The sequence below is a fragment of the Ctenopharyngodon idella genome, chromosome 19, assembly GCF_019924925.1.
Source record: "Ctenopharyngodon idella isolate HZGC_01 chromosome 19, HZGC01, whole genome shotgun sequence".
Classification (NCBI taxonomy): domain Eukaryota; kingdom Metazoa; phylum Chordata; class Actinopteri; order Cypriniformes; family Xenocyprididae; genus Ctenopharyngodon; species Ctenopharyngodon idella.
Genome location: NC_067238.1, coordinates 11361844 through 11376899, shown reverse-complemented (window position 1 = coordinate 11376899; position 15056 = coordinate 11361844). Strand labels below are relative to the sequence as shown.

At 38.2% G+C, this 15056-nt stretch overlaps 1 protein-coding gene across 2 annotated transcripts in view; it reads right to left on the bottom strand.

Moving 5' to 3' along the window:
* The window catches only part of grin2da (glutamate receptor, ionotropic, N-methyl D-aspartate 2D, a), an 82846-nt gene extending 68171 nt beyond the window's left edge, over window positions 1-14675 (bottom strand). The window contains exon 1 of one of the 2 annotated variants that reach the window (XM_051873505.1): window positions 14117-14675. The gene's annotated coding sequence lies outside the window, so the exon portion shown is untranslated. Of the gene's footprint in view, window positions 1-13741; window positions 13947-14116 lie in introns of those variants that run through there. The other variant, XM_051873506.1, reaches the window with a different exon arrangement.
* Window positions 14676-15056: the final 381 nt, after the last annotated feature.

Genomic DNA, 15056 nt, shown 5'->3' with positions numbered 1-15056 from the left:
TAAAATGAACCCAAAATTATTGGAAATTAACATTTATTAATATGTTTAATAAACAAACATTTATTAATAAGTTTAATGAATAATAATTAAACAAACATTTATTAAATTGCTTATTAATAAAAGTTCACCTTTTGATTATTATTGTTGCCTCTAGTAATTATGTGTCTAATTTTTAATTTCCAACCTATTTTGAGTTAATTTTAAGCCAGCCATATAGTAATTTTTAAACAATAGTTGGGTTAAATAAAACTGCCCAGTACGTTGGGCAAACATTTAACCCAACCACTGGGTTAAAATAACCAAATTGCTGGGTTTGTCCATTTTCAACCCACCTTTGGGTTGTTTTTAACCCAGCATTTTTAGAGTGCATAATTCACAGCAAAAACTAGTCATATTAAACAATATTTAAAAATTGAATATTTAAATCTAAAGTTGAGTTAAAAGAAAATTGGGCCTTTAAACATTTCTAATCAAAAACAATTAAACAATAAGAGAGAAATCAATTAAAAACAGTAAGTAATTTTCTCATCAATTGTGTTGTTTTACTAACTAACAACATTAATTAATGCTATATGTTGCATTCACAGATCCAATATTTTACACAAATCCCATTTTTGTCCCGACTGCTTACATTCACATAACCAGCTGTTTACATTAATATCTTGCCAAGACTGCATTTTCAAGTAGTGCATGAGGTCTAAGAGCCCTTCACAGATAATGCACATAAATGCACACAACGAGGTTGAACTTGGTCGAAAAACACCAATACTTTTGACATCTCTACTGTAACATGATTTATCAAATCTGTTGTCTTCATTTGGATGCCTAATGAGCCTTGTATTGAATAATATCACTATTTTAAAACTATGCCTAATGCGCTATCTGCACTGTTGCTTTTATCACCTTGCTCTTCATCAGTCTACTAATAAATACTAAATGTATGCATGCTTTATAGATAACTGTGACTGCATCATTAATAAATTAACCATACCCATTTATGGGATTTGCAGCTAGATTTAGAGATGCCACTGAATCTGGAACAGAGTGTTATATCTTTGTTATGTTTGGCTGTAACATTAAATTTACTGACGGCCTGCCAGCGGCCTACCATCGCGGTTCGGCGACCTGAAGCGATAACTTTCCCAGCATCAGCGGAGCGGGTCGTCTCGCTCACTGGTGTATGAAACTGGCAGCTGCTCAGCTAGAATTCCTACAAATTGAGATTCGTACAAATTCAACATTCAACATAGTGTGTTAGCTCTGTGAATTTCAAAAAGAGACAAAATGGTCGATTCACCACAAATATTTGCTTGTAAACTAAAGGGTTTTTTGACATAAGTAGGCACACATTATCCAAAACTAAAAACCCAAAGCACAAAGCATTTGCTACATGGACATAAAATTCAAGACGACAAGATTTGGCACAATCAGTATGCACCCCAGTGTCTTCACACAAAAGTGAATCTGCTTTGGACTTTAGTGATTGATGTGCTCTCCACTTTAAGCCTTGATTGACTGATGGCATTAGTGCAAGTAATGCATGTTAAATTAAAGCCAACGTGGTTCAATCAATAAAATTCCAGCTGTGGTCTTGGAGTTTCTTGCAACTTTACTTTTGTTGCTGATCTAATATACATACATAGCCTTAAATTTAACCTTCACAGTTCATTCTAATCTCTATTTTCATTCCACAATCCCATACTGCATACGGTCCAAAATGTAGCAGCAGAGTTCTTACTAAAACCAGGAAGTACGATCATATTAGCCCGGTTCTGTCAACACTGCATTGGCTCCCTATTAAACATAGCATACATTTTAAAATCTTGCTAATTACTTACAAAGCTCTAAATGGTTTAGCTCCTCACAGGGCTTCACGCTTACTTTTTCCCCCAAGGAACACATGTGCTCGCGAGTTGAAAATTGTAGGAGCACATTAAAAAAAACTTCAGGGGCGTAATGCAAATTTATCAAATAATGCGTTTTACTTCAATAAAGAGATACAAGGAGACATTTAAAGCAAAATGATATATATTAGATGTCACGATAATTGCTGAAGCTTTTATCACAGTATATGGTATTACCAAAAAAGTGTTGTCCTCTTAAGAGGTTTAGTAACTTTTTCTTCTAACAAAAAAAAAACTCTGAACATTTAAATACAATAAAATAATACACAAAAAAATTTATAAAATAAATGTTTCAAACATATTAAAGTGCAAAAGAATTATAAAGAACATTAGCACTTTACAATAAGGTCTCATTAGTTAACATTAGTTATTGCATTAACTAACATTAACTAATAATGAGAAATAGCATTTGTTACAGTAGTTATTATTCTTTGTTAATGTTAGTTAATAAAAAATTCAACTGTACACTGTTAGTTCATGTTAACTCAAGTCCATTAAATAATATTAACAGATACAACTTTTGATTTTAATAATGTGTTAGAAATGTTGAAATTAACATTAAAGGTGCAATATGTAACAATTTTGCAGTAAAATATCTAAAAATCACTAGGCCAGTGTTATATATTTTGTTCACTTGAGTACTTAAAATATCCCAAATGTTTGCAACTATTTGTAAATCAGGAGAAAATTGCAATTTTAACCAAGGCTCCGGGACGTGTGAGGAGTCACCTGTCAATTGCGTCATACCCACGTTACCCTCGGTTTCCGGTTTTATTTTGTAGAAACCATGGAAACACCAAAGATGCTTTAATATTTACATGTTTTAATAGACAAGGGAACAACTGTTTTGATATATTTATAGACAGAAAACTAATTGTTGTTATATAGCTCAACACGTTTAGTCTTATTGTTTAAATCTAATTTTCTTGATTTTTTTGCAAGTACCATGCTTTACCACGCCTCAGAGAAAAACACGATTTTGTCAAGTAGCTAACATAGCATAAACAGATGCAGCTTTATTTTTAGTAACAGTAATACAGAATTTTCTCCATCATACACTACGTTTTAAAATTAATTGCATGCCATTTATCAACACAAGCCATCCAGCATTTAATATGATATTCTAAAATCGATCTAGCTTACTGCAGTGTCTCACAGCAGCCGGTGAGCGAACGCACAGAGTAACATTATAACATTTTCAACACACTCAAATGTATCTAATATGATAAACAGAGCTGTGTTACCTCATACTCATTACCGGAAAAGTGGAAGCGGCGCCGGCGACTGTGGCATGATAAAAGTTCCGCTGCTCGCGGTGTGTTGTGCAATCACTCCAGCGGCCTCGTTCAGCTCCCACAACACTCGGTCCTGCTCTGCTTCATACTACAGTAATGTTAATAATCGCATCCATGAACATGATTTCTTCCCGAGTCCTATCCCAATTCTTTTTCACCTGCCGTTGAGGTGAAGACCACATGTCCCAAGGTTCCGCGCTCAAACTTGGCGTCATCAAGCTACGCCTTTGTTTTGAATAGGCTTCCAGCGACCTCTAGCGGACAGAAAATGTTACATATTGCACCTTTAACTGAAATTGATAAATGCTTTAGAAGTATTTTTCATTGTTAATTCATTTTAACTAATGAATCAACTAATGTTAAGTACTTATTGTAAAGTGTTACCAAATAGTAATAAAGATTCAGAAAATTTTTGATCAATATCTAGGGCATGTTTTAGTCCAGATTAATATGTAGCCTAAATAAATACCTATTAACTATTTAAGTACTAAGTATTTTGTGCTGAGATTAACACCATAGCGAATACATATATCTGACTGGCTGTTTGAAACATTTAAATACTGTTCAGAAACAAAGTAGCGCAGCTGCTTTGAAGTTTATATTTTAAGTTTAACAATCATATTAAGACATTTTATTCACACTCGTGCTCCTAAATAAATTTTACAGTTCACACACATATATTTTTAGTCGCAAAATGCTTGCACTATCGAGCCCTTCCTCAGTACTTGAGTAAGCTCTTATCGCATTATAGTCCTTCACGTCTTAAAATTCTGGCCAGTTGATCATACCTAGAAAACCGTGTGCAGCAGATTCTTTTCCTATTTAGCGCAAACTCCGGAACAGTCTTCCTAGAGTTGTTCGGGATGCAGACATACTCTGTCAGTTTAAATCTAGATTAAAGACGCACCTCTTTAGCGTAGCATATGTTTACACTATCACATTTCTATAAATTCAAATCCATTAAAGGATTGTTAGTCTGCATAAAGTAGGTCAACCAGAATCGGGAACACTTCCCAAAACATCTGATGTACTTGTTACATCTACGGTAATATTAGTCTGTCTGTCTCATCCTTATCCCGAGGTTAACGAAGTCAGCCGGATCCGGTCAGTATCCAGATCAGATGGCAGACCTGCACCTAGACACGACCACAATGCATCCCTGAATGTCAGCAGAGACCATGTCAACTAGATGAGCCCTAGAGACGGATCCCCTGCAAGGACCTCGTCGACATGACAGCCGTCGGCACAGATCCTCAGCAAAAACCACGAGAACCAGACAAGTCCTCTGCACAGACCCTTTACGCCAGCTTCGTCTCCATACCGGTGTGATAAATCCCGATCTTCAAGCAGAAGGAACTGTATGAAAGATTCTAAATGATACCAATCCACAGTCTGACTTGTAATTAGGGGTGGGCAATATGACCAAAATCTTATATCACGATATAAGTAATTTTATATCACGATAACGATATATATCACAATTAGTTATTTTTGCTTTAAATAAGGTTTTTATGATATAAATTTTTCATAGTTTCATAATTCTTATCGCCATTTTCAATATAAGTTCTTATAACCATTTTTAATATCATTTTTAAAAAAAACTCTCAAGCTTAATGAAGACAAGTAAACAGTGATAAAGAAAGAGCAAAGAAAACAAACTACAATAGAACAAAGACACAATTGAAATAGACCTACCTGAAAAACTTCAAGCACTTCTACATAAAATGTATAAAGTAATCAAATGCATATTCTTTACTGTGTAAATTAAATATACATTTATTCTTATTAAAGTTACAAAAGCAAGCAGTGAGAGATTTTCTCTCTCCTTTTTTTTTTGTTGTTGTTGTTTGATTAGCATTAATAATGACAGCAGGTAAATTTGGATGTTGTCCCTTTAAGACCATCTGCATCCATTATACTCATGCCTTGTCTTTCTCAACTGTTCCTTCACTCAAGACATAAATGCCTCTGTTTACATGCAAGTACATGGTCATGTTGACACATAAATATGTGTATTTAACCGTTCAAGCCCAATTAGTCGGCAAAAAGCACTCAGTTCAGTCTTCGCGCTCTATGATCTGCAGCTTTGTGTCGCGCCTCTCTCAAACAGTGTTGAGAAACAGTCTCTCAGACTGTTTTCATATACTGAAATGAGTTGTCTTTCACTGCTAATTGTGCTAAAACCACTTGTTTTTAAACTGCAATGCTTAAAAACGCATGCAAACAATAAGCTTTTGTGACTGTGCAGCACAGCAATGTCACATGAGCGTAACTGCAATAGAGACGATAGACCAAAATCTCTACCGGTCGACAAATTTCTACCGGTTAATTGTGTCTACCGGTATATTGCCCACCCCTACTTGTGATGCAGTCTGAATCATAATCACACCGTGTTTGTTCGCTGACTGGAGGAGAACTGGCCCCCCGACTGAGCCTGGTTTCTGCCAAGGTTTTTTTCTCCATTTCTGTCACCTAATGGAGTTTGGATTCCTTGCCACTGTCGCTATTGGCTTGCTTAGTTGGGGACACTTAATATTCAACAATATTACGATTTGATTGCACTGACACCATCCTATGAGAACTGAACTGAGTTGGATGATGACATCACTGTTTTCTGCATAGCTGCTTTATAGCCGAATTGAACTAATTTAATAATTGATGATTACGGAACTGACCTGGATTAACGGAACTGAACTGACTTCAGCTAAACAAGGACACCATTTTTCTTTTTAATTGAACTCTGTTTGCATCATTGAATCGGTATTTTTCACTGTAAAGCTGCTTTGAAGCAATCTGTATTGTATAAAGTGCTATATAAATAAAGATGATTTGACACTGTTGTTTCCTCAATGCTGTCTCTAAAAATGCATATGGACAATATTCTTGGAGATGCATCCATTAAAAACACTGTAGTCCAGGCACTTGCCTTTTGGCATGGTATCCGTCCCTGACTAGATAGCATTCCCAGACTCTGAGATAACATTGAGGCATTGAAGAAAAAAAAATTGCACACAAAGGACAGATTCCAGCTATGTCCAGAATGACAGCGCAGTTGCCCTGCTTGCCAATGCACTTAAATGAAGATGGTGAGTAATGGAGTGGGCTGAAACATCTGGCTGAGATGCTCTACTCCAAAAGCATTGTTACGGCTAGGGGCATTGTTAGTGTGAAGAGGACTAAAGTAATAAAATTGGGAATGATAAATAATAAACAGAAAAGCATTGACAACACACCTGAAGGCTTATTTCATTACACAAGGACCCTGCACTTTATTAGAGCTAATGAGAAACAATCCCAGGGTGAGTGTTACAGTTGACTGCTTCGTAGTCACTCTTCCCATCCTTTGATACCGATGTCATTGGATTTATCCATCAAATGGGCTTCTTCATCTTCAATACAATCACTTAAAGTGTGGCTCTGATGAGTAAACCGTGTGGCTTCTGAATGCTAGCCTCAGCCTGACATATGTTTCAAGCTATAACAGGTTTAGAGAAATAGAGACCTCTCAATTGTTTAATACCATGTTTCTCCAACAATGTGAGTTATTTTGGTAACACTTTAGAATGGAGAACACATATTCACTATTAACTACAACTTTTGGCTCAATAAACTCCTAATTTACTGCTTATTAATAGTTAAGGTAATTTTTGTAGCATTTAAGTTTAGGTATTGGGTTAAGATTTAGGATTAAGGGATGTAGAATAAGGTCATGCAGAATAAGGCATTAATATGTGCTTTACAAGTACTAATAAACAGCCAATATACTAGTAATATGCAAGCTAACAAGCAACTAGTTGAAAAGTGAGAATTGAACCCTAAAATAAAGTGTTACAGTTGTAACCCAAGCAATCCAAGTTTCTACTCTAGAATTCCACAGAATTATTTTACAAAAATCTCAATGTCACAAAATGGTCTCAGATTTACCCAAAAACCAAAGTCTGCCATCAAACATCAATGATTTCAATATGAACTGAAACATTTCTCATCAAAGTCTTCTAAGACCAAATTATCTGAGCTTTGCCATCCATATTAATGTTATAGCTATATAAGCTTTCTGTTTGCCAACAATTGTCTCACTTTATTTCATTTTTATACCTCCTAAGGAATTTTTTTTTGAAACATCTGAGAAAAAAAAAGCAAAAATCTGGGTTACAGTGAGGCACTTACAATGGTGAATGGGGACAATCCATAAATGTTAAAATACTCTGTAATAATAGTATAGCCACAAGGCATAAACAGTATGTGTGTTTGATTTTGAGTACGAGAAAAGAAAAAATACTTAAAAAACCTTTTCTTTGCAAAGTTATATTCAACTTTTACAACTTTGTCACGATGACAACAATCACCTAAAATTAGGGTGGTCAAGTCGGTACTGAAATTTTAAAAATGTGATGATACCAGCATTTCCCGGTAGCATTTTGAGCACTGTTGAGCGCATTCCCTGCTTTCAAACACTCCCGTGTGTATCTGTGTAAGAGCTCGGTGAAGAGCGTCAAAGATGTCTATTTACAACATGTTTTTGAAGCATTGATCATCGAAGCCAATCACAGACATATCTGTTGAGCACGTGATCACAATGGCCAATCAGAGATGTTTAAGAATGCGCTCAACAGTGCTCAAAATGCTAGGGGGAAATGCTGATATCTTCACATTTTTTTTTAATTTCAGTACCAACTTGGTACCAAAGTCGTCACTTTTGACAACCCTACCTAAAATGACAGTAAAAATAATTTGAATATCTTTACATAACTTAATATACAAACAGATAAACAATGTTAATATAAGTGTGTTTATAAAATTATAAGCTTCACATTAGGGCTGCAACAACTAATCGATGAAATTGATAATAATCGATAATGAAAATCATCAACAACGAATGTCATTATCAGTTAGTTGCGTCTGCCCACCGTACATGGAAAACTTCCACCGGTCGCGTCAAATTACAGCTGTTTCCACCGAGAGGTACGGTTCAGTTCAGTTCAGTACAGCACAATACGATTTAGAATGGTAAACCCTGATTCGGCTTGCGTTTCCACCGCTAACAGTACCCTTACTTGATAGGCGTGGTGTATGCCGGAAAGTAGCGATGGACATCATTCTCACATGAAGAAGAAAGGTACAGTAAACAACAATGGAGAACATACAGCTGCTTTGTTTGAGCAAAGACTGAAGGCAAGGAAAAACAGCTGAAAAATAAAAATTGTGTTGCAAAGTGTAGTGTTTTGTCATTCCCCTTGTAGCAAAAGTGGTATGGTTCGGAATTAGGGTACCATTCACAACTTTTGGAAATGGAAAAAATTGCTTACCATACTGAAGCCATAAGCATTACAAATTCATACGTGTATTTCCATTTTGCATTAAGGCTCGTCCTGACAGTCTGCGTTAAACTTCAGACTTTACTGAACAAGTGCCGGTGCGTGCGTGCACGTCAAACAGACAGGTTGAATTCGAGAGGGAGACAATTAAAATTCAGCACAAAATTATTCATTTTGCTGAAATATCTGTTGCTGGATGGTAAATTGGTCAACATGTAATTCAAGTATTTTATGAGATCGGTAACTGTAAAGGTATAACAGCGTGTAATTGAATATAAATGTAAGACGTTTCTTATATTTACAGGATAAAGAAATGACAGTAACAGGTTACTGTGTCCAGAATGAATGTGTGCGCAGAACATTCCTCTTATCTGTTAAGGCTGAGTTTAAGTTTTTATTTTTCTTTATTATTATTATCTTCATTTTTAATGTAGGGATTTAAACTCTCCTTTTGCTTTATAGCCCTTTTGCACATAGCTCTTTTGCATATAGCATAGATATATATTTAATACATGTTTTAATAGCATTCCGTTGGCACGTTTGTTTGAAGGACAGCACTGGCAGGATGTGGAATAGTGTTTTGTCAATAAAATAAATAAAGAAAATTGGGCTTTTTTTTTATCAGATTTATCAAAGAAATAATTGGCCAACTAATAATTTATCAAAATAAACATTAGTTGCAGCCCTACTTCACATTTCTAAAAATTGGCCTCATTCACTTCCATTGTAAATGCCTCACAGCAACCTTGTTTGTTGCTATTTTTAAAAAAAATATATCTATTTTTTGTGGTAATCAAAATTACTGTATACAACAAACACTTTCGTTTGAGCTTAACTTGTACTGAACACGGGACATTCCTTTAACAGAATCCGAGACTTCCCCTAAGTCCCCTGAGCTGCAATAAATATTTCCTATGGAAGTCTTTCTTTGGATGTACATCAAATAACATATTTTTATCAATCGGTGAAGCATCAGAAAACAGCACTGCCCAAAACAAAGAAGCCTCTTGCCATGAATCCATGATAAATGAATGCCTCCTCCTTGAGGTACAAAATGAAAAAAGCTGAAAAAACTCGTTCATCTCATCAAACACAGAGCCGCATCCCACTCAGGAGACAAAGAAAAAAAAAAACTTGCAAAGGTGAGGAGCTTAATTTGAATCATATCCCAAAGCCCAGTGGGAGGGAGGAGAGAGTGGAGCACCAAAGAGTAAAAGTGACAGTGGCAGCAGCTAGCCATATTGCCTTGCGTTGGCAATCACATCTGTGGAGGCCCCTGAGATTTAATTTCGGATGCTCGCGGGGAGCCGGTTTCTGTCTGTCTCACTCAGGGGAAAGAGAAGGAGGGAATCCCTGCAAACTCCACCCTACCATCCGCCCGCCCCCACAAGACATCATGTCAGATTAATTCGAACCCAGTATGAGCTTGGCTAGCTTTAGTTTCAGAGGCTCTGGACTCCAAAGCTCAGACTTCATCAAGCACAAATGAAGTGCACAGATAAAACATCGGTTTACATTGGAACAAAGAGGGATTTACAATCAATGGCCTGAGAGAGAGAGAAAGAAAGAAAGAAAAACATTCACGCCTGTCCGATAAGCAAGGGTAATTTGCGGCTGATTTCAAGCCCCGATGTTAACAGAGTGCGAAATAGCGGTTCGCCCTTGTTCCCTTTTCACTAAGGTACTTATTTAGATGAGCAATCAAGCCCAGCGGTCGAAAGACAAAGACATCATTCCACCACATATCACTTGAGACAGGGGGGAAAATACAACTTGTCCAAAAGGCTACTAATTAAGGACAAAACTCAACGGGCATCAAGTTCATACTAAGCCAGCACATGAGGGTAGTGAGCTTAAGAATCGAACTAAAAATCAGATGAATAAATACATCTGGGGAGTCTCTGTTGGTATCGCGAAGAAAGTGTGGAGTTATTAATTCACAGTGATCAGAGCGCATCTGGGTCTGGGTGAGATTCTTCAGGGGGTGGAGAAAAGACCGGCGGGAGAGAGCATGTGGAACGATGCTGGCTGCCAGGCAGCCTAGTGCAGGACCATTAGACAGAAAATGTCTGTTGCGCATTGGGAGAGATTGTGTTTAAATATCATGTCACTCTGTCACGGTATACAGCAGGGGGTCTGAGTGTTTTTACAGCCAAATAAAGCAAAAGGAGGAGATTGAATAGCCAGAAGGAAAGCAGAAATAAATGAAAAAGTGAACAAGAGGTTAGATTATATGTTCATTTCCTCATAAAATGTTAAATTTCCCATTTCAGTTCAATAATCATGGGTTTGATGGGTAAATGTTATCCAATATGGTGATATACGCGCTTTCTGTGGAAATCAGAAGATTGTCACTGAGAGTGTAACATAAAAATGATGGAAGGCTTAAGCTATTTGGAATTGTGGCTTCGTTGCATCATTGACTTCCTGTCACATGCCTTTGAGGTCGACCTTGTGGAAGAGCCGAAACCCTGTTTTGACATAAAGTTGGATCGAAAGTCGAATCTATTGTTTTCTGAGAGTATCCTGGGAGTGTGAGCAGCACTACAATTGTCTGGGGACAGGAGTTTATAAACAAAAGTAAAAGTAAAAGATAAGGTGAACCCGTGTCTAGAATTGTCATTGTGACAGTGGCTTCCATTATTTAAACGCTACACAAGCACGACGAGGGATTCCAAAAGAGTTTGGTTCATCACACTGAACATAATGTCACAGACTTAACTACATTTATTCTCATTAGCCACAAATGGACAATGTCTGCTCTCCTCTGTGCCTCATAATGCTGAAATCATATGAAAGAAAGACAAATCTCCACAATTTCGCAATGGGCCGGCCCTAGGCATCAATATCTAGGTAAAAATATATCACAGACATAAATAAATGTCTTGCGCACAAGCATATGCCTTTATGTGCTTCAAAGCTAGTAGTTTTGCTGCTTCAGCGTCTTCCCCGGTAGCATACATAGAGTTTTTTTTTAAAGTAAAATGCCTTCTATTTCTAGATGCAGCCAGCGTCTGAGTTGTTCCTCCCAGTGATCTCACTGTTAAGCAGTGAGAAGACAACATCAACAAATACGAACCGTCAAGGAGAAGAACAGAAAAAGCAGGATGCAGAGCTGCTGAAAATCATTAGCACTCTAGTTCTCAGAGAAGCTACACTGTCAAGATTCTAAGTCTCACTTTGCCTAGCGATGTTGACAAATCCTATGGTACCATGTGAAAGTAACGTCGGGTGCTACCATCCTCTTCATTTAGATTCAATTCCAGCTGTATATGCCTATGAGCTCCAGACAGCAGGAACAGAAGGCTATAGGGGTTATTTAACTGTACCATGGTAAAAGGGTTTGACGAGCCTTTAATGGTTCTTGTTGTAACAGTCATTTTCCCGTCTCATCCCACTGGTTAAATAATAGATATAGAAATATTCAGTGTCTCTGTGGATTTTAGGAGCCCATTTCTTGGACACCTGTTGAGACATGTTTTAGGGAAAAAAAGAGGCTAATTGCTTCTATATCTCTTTTTTGACATTTAATTAAGTTTAAAGGGCAAGGTAAGTCCTTCTGGAGGGTTTTCGGGTATTAAAATCTATTGTGTGACCGATATTAACATACTATCGACTAGAGGCAAATACAGGTGCATTCTGTCTAAGGGGCCATGAAAAGAGTATCCACACCTCAATCCAGCACAACACTTCATCACACAATGAAATCATCATACAAATGAATTCATTTGAATATTTTTGTTTTTTCTAATATGTAAAAATTTGTTATTCTCATTCAGTACAGACTGTACTTCAGATTTAGATATCGCCCAACCGCGAACAATAAAGCGATCGCTATATGACATTAGATAATGTAGTCAAACTTCTCTGAAGTCTTGAGAAAAATATCAGTCAGCCTTAGTCTTGTACATAGGGTGATGTAACACAGCTCTGATGCATAGACATGACAGGGCTGGACGTAGGAGGTGGCTCCTCAGAACAGCTGGGGTCTGGCAAGCACCGAATCCCGTAGGGAGGGGGCTTGAAAAGGCGAGGGGAAAACAGGACGCAATTTGGCTTCTCTCGCGCTTTCTCCCTGGGATGTGCCTTTTCAAGACCTCTAGGCCAGCTTCCTGTTGGGCAGTCATCCCAAAATGCCCTCAAGCTGTGCTGCTTCAACTGAAGCAAGTGAGGGTTTTTTTATTTGTGTATGTGTGTTTATATGGTGGGTGGTTCTTGGAGTCAACAACTGTAACCTGGGGAGGACTTTGAAGCAGTAGCAATCTCTGAGACAGCCCAAACGGTGCCCCCCTCCTCTAGTATCACCAGCTCCTTTCTGCCACCTTCAAACCTGTCAGATGAGCCTTTAGGTGGCTCCAGCAAAAACCTGGCTTTCCCAAGGGAATTCATCTAAAACTGTCAAACCAACTCTGATGTCTCAGGCAGATCACCTGCACAACTTCAACATTTAGGTAGGAGGTGGCTAAAGGCTTAGTGAAGTGTTGTCAAATACACCGAGTACCCTATATAAAACCAGGACATTGAGAGCTGGCCGAACATGATAAGAGAAACGAGTAGAACGGCAGCCACACTAAAAGCAATTGAATCTATGACTCAAATATGGCATTCATAAAGCATTCTGATATTTGCAGCAATGTTGAAGCCCACGGAACAATAAAAGTCAGCTTATTCCTCCTAATAAGCTGGAGACATGCAGATTCTGTGGATCTTGATTGCCCAGTAACAAGTGGCACACAAAAGGAGGCGATCTGAGCCAAGAAAGAAGCACCTCAAATTACTAAACTCAGCACACTGGATCTGATATTACAGACCTAATGAAATGTATTTAATTCTCGCATTATAAAAGCATTATATTTATTAAACACTATACTGTGACCTGTTTTCATATGTTACACTTCTAAGACAATGTATAATCCTCTGAGTTTCAGCAATTACATCATTTATGTGTATTATATGAGGAAAAAGCACGTTGAAAAACCTTGAAATGTCGATATATTCTTGCAATTGCGGCTACACACAACATGACGAAAATTGATTTATCATTTGATAGCAACTAAACAAAAAACACGAATGGCTGCATTAAAACTGCAGTGTTTCCACATGAACGGTAAACAAAACAAAAAAAACATAACTGGAAAAATATATCACTATTGACATCAGTCTGTCAATGAAATTCGCGCGACCACTTGTCACACATAACACTGGAATACGGAATGGCTTTACATACGTGCTCTCCTGCTGCTCTCCCTGAGGAAGCATACTAGGCTCTGTCAGCGAGGTAAAGTTGAGACCATATTCACGAGCCCGTAGGGTAAAAGTCACTACTATCCTATATGTGTTTAGGATGTCTAGGTGATAGTCGGGTTAGAAAGAGAGAGAGACATTGCGTTATGTGCACGCGCATCAATGACAGAGGGGTCAAACCCCTCGCGCACCGGCCGGTTGTCTCCTATCCATCAAAGTGGATATGCGCGCGAGACGCAGGAGCGTTCAGGCGCTGACGCATAAGCGTGTCTCGTGCTTGACATCTTTTGCCGATTTGAAGGGCAAAAATCCGTTGAGGACTTCACCAAACACAAGAAAGAAAAAACAGCATACTCACTGTTTTCAGGATCCAGACACTCTGTTCTCCCTGCGGCACTTCGTCACTTGTATATCCATTCCACAGCTGCCCATTTTCACGACGTTTCCACCTGGTATGTTTCTTTGAGGTAATACGAAAAAAAGAAATTGTACGTACACAGTCTCGACCTCTCTTTACTCAGCCTGCCTACATGTTGCTGACTAGCTCTCTCCCACCCTCCTTACCTCCCCCCTCCCGTATCTTTCTCACTCACTCAGTCTCTCTCTCCAGTTATTTTGTTAAAATTCAGTATATACGCCCCGTCACCTAGCAACCTCTCTCTCTCTCTTCATCACTCACGCGACACGTGTTGAATGCTAAACTTGCCGTTGTGGAAGGTTGCAGGAATATTTTAAAAAGCGCCTGTACACGCGCCGGTGCCGTATCACTATGCAATCAACATAGTTATTATAGTACGCTTTCTCACACGCCTCCTCCCGTCCTTTAACCCCAAACTGGAACGTTTCGCTCTCCCCCACCTAACGACCCAGACGCAACTTAGCGTCTAGCTGCCTAAAAGGAGAGGCAACGAAGAAATAAAACGTTCGATAATTACGACCAAATTATTCTCTAACCTGGTATTATCCGTTCTTTGCTGTCATTGTGTTCCACAGAAGCCTAACAAAGTCATTTTTACAAATAGTTAATTTTTATCAGTCCAAATGGGGTTTGTCTGGCGCAAGGAGAAAAGGTGAGCTATTTTGAGAGCGTTTCAAACTCTTGAGGATTTTTGTCTGTTTTATCGTACTCCTCCCCCCGAGCCGGTCATTTTGTTGTCCTCTGCTGGACATCAGGGTGTTGAATGCTGCAGAGAACGTGAGTGCTCAGCACTCTGCTGTCCTATCCGAAGGTAATCACTTTCTGCTGTATATGTGGACGGACTGAGAGATACAGATCATGTTTGGGTTGATGGAGATGT